The sequence below is a fragment of the Kryptolebias marmoratus genome, linkage group LG3, assembly GCF_001649575.2.
Source record: "Kryptolebias marmoratus isolate JLee-2015 linkage group LG3, ASM164957v2, whole genome shotgun sequence".
NCBI classification, from domain to species: domain Eukaryota; kingdom Metazoa; phylum Chordata; class Actinopteri; order Cyprinodontiformes; family Rivulidae; genus Kryptolebias; species Kryptolebias marmoratus.
Genome location: NC_051432.1, coordinates 709,389 through 711,972, shown reverse-complemented (window position 1 = coordinate 711,972; position 2,584 = coordinate 709,389).

Genomic DNA, 2,584 nt, shown 5'->3' with positions numbered 1-2,584 from the left:
AAACTGTAAAACAGCTGAAACACTGGGTGCCTTTAAATCTCAACTTAAAACCCACCTGTTTAGAGTTGCTTATGGCTAAATTAGGGTTAGAGTGCGGGTTTTTGATGTCTTCGATGTTTTTCTCTTTCTTACTGTTTATTCATTGTCAGGTGCTGTTTTTATTTTGTTTTTTAATTATGTAAAGCACCTTGAAATGCCTTGCTGCTGAAATGTGCTATACAAATAAAATTTGATTGATTGATTGATTGATTGATTGATTGATTGATTGATTGATTGATTGATTGATTTACAGTTCTGTCGGGATTTTTTTTTTATTTGTTGTTTTCATGTTTTGTCTTTCTATAGTTCTGCCTCTTGTGTTTCTGTCATCATTCACTTATCCTCAGCCAGTAATTTGTTTACTTGCCACGCCCATCTCCGTCAGCTCCTAGTTAGTATTCACTCACCTGTGCCCACTTCCCATAATTATCCTGTCTTTAAAACCTGTTCATCTCCTCCACTTACTCGCTGGTTCATTAGTTGTCCTTGTTGTTTCTGGTTCCGCTCATGTCTGCTACGTCCGTTAAATTCAGTTTGTTTTGTATTTAGTTTTGTTTTGTTTGTTCATCAGCCTTTTGTTTTTGTTCTTTAATTTATTAATAAATTAGTTTTTCCTTTAAGTTTAACCATGAGTCTGCATACTGGGTTCGCCAGATTCACTCTGATCTATGAGTCATTCAAGCATTTAAAATTACATTTATCGTGAAGAAGGAACCAGTGTTTTCCTTTTTAACAGCATCACTTATAATTTGCATCTTTTTGTGCCACAAAGAAAGATTTTAAAAAATTTAATAATCCATCAAAAGCAGATAAGCTTGTTTATTTATGGATAAATGAAATAAACAATTGAGAGAGAACCTGACAAGTTAGTAGCATTTTATTGAATGTTACTCTGGGATTTTATTTTCTTTATACAGTTAAAAAAACAAATTATTTTCCTTTGTTACAAGCTGAAAAGTGTCTCTGTGTCCACTTAAATAGCTTCTTTGTTAAGTTGTCTGTCATGTGTACACAATAGGTTAATTCCTGAGTTTAGTTGCCTTTTTGTTCAGGAATTAGTCATTAATAATTGTTAAGTGGCTTACAGAATACAGTAATAAATCAAGCAATCAAGGCCTAGCTTTTCTTGAAGGAATGCATATCACCTGCAGCCTTTAATGCCAGAGTATTAGACATCTTATGTTGAAAAATAACAGAGTTGTAGCTCTTTTGGTCAAATCCTGAAAAAATGCCACGCATAATATCATACGATATCATGAGATGTGATGCTGAGAGTGTCAGAGTTTCCCCCCTGTAGGTGAAGAGCAGGATGAGAGTTTCAGTCTGCTGTGGGTGACACGCTCCCCTTTGGTACTCTGCCTTCACAGCTGAGGCTCCTTCTTCTGATTGTTTCCTCACTACTTAATGCTGAGCTTAGACACAACTCTTTGTTGTCATTCAGTCACGTTTACTGCCAGCCTTCCTGTGAATTCTTCAGGAACTATTTCTCTGTGAACTTTTCATTGAAAGTTGAACTTACCTTGTACTTGCCTGTGCTCCTCCGAGCTCTCTGTGGCAAACCAAATCGCCTCTTCCTTGTGAAGTACCTCTGTGGAATCTGACTGTCAATGAGTTGTAGATGTACATTCAGTACATCTGTACAGTGGTCAGTGAGATATTTCAGCTGTTTGACAGTGTTGATTTTAACAGTTATTGCCAAACATTTGAGCAAAGATTTGAGCAAAGAGCCTTGGAGTATGTAGTAAAGATGATTTTCAGCTACTACCACACCAAATTTTTGCTCAGAATCTTTAAGATTAAATCTTTTTTTAAAATTGAGTGTTGTTTTTGTTGTAGCAAAATATAATATTGAATGATATTTGATGCACTCATGTAACCTTTAAGAATGTGTGTATCTGTTTTTAAGTGCTCATGTAGACTTAGAGAGAAAAACAGTTTGTGCTTCTCAGCACAGGGGTGTTGGTCAAGGTCTTAGACACCACAGGGCTGGTTGAAACCGGATTCTGTCTCAGGTGTTGTGTCTAGTGAAATGTAAACTTTTCCTGCAAGCAGCTGCTCCGACGCAAAGGAGGAGTCCCAGCATGCAATAGCCAGACAAACACTCAGTTAGTTAGAGCCTTCAGAATGTGTTTGCTCTCTCTTGTCGACAAGTGTAATAAACTTTTACTCTTAAGAAGAGTCTCAGTTTGAGCCTGGATTATTTTTTTTCCACAACAGCCATTTTTGTGTTGGCTATTGCTGGGGCAGCTGTCTTGAATTGGGTTGACTTCTTGGGTTGACTTATCGATGTACATCCAGTGATTGTTTTATGAGAGTTTGCTTACAATCTACCCGGTGATTCGTGAAATATCTTGTTAAAAGACAGTCAAGGTTGACGCTAACAGTTACCTAATGTCAAAGTTTTAAGCAAAAAAATAGTACATTTATTATTTTTATTATTATTATTATAAGCCACTGACTGAGCTGCAGTTTGAATGTAAACTCATAAAAACAGCTGTGATGTTCTGTAAGGAGCTATTAATAGAAAGTGACGTCATGGCGCGGA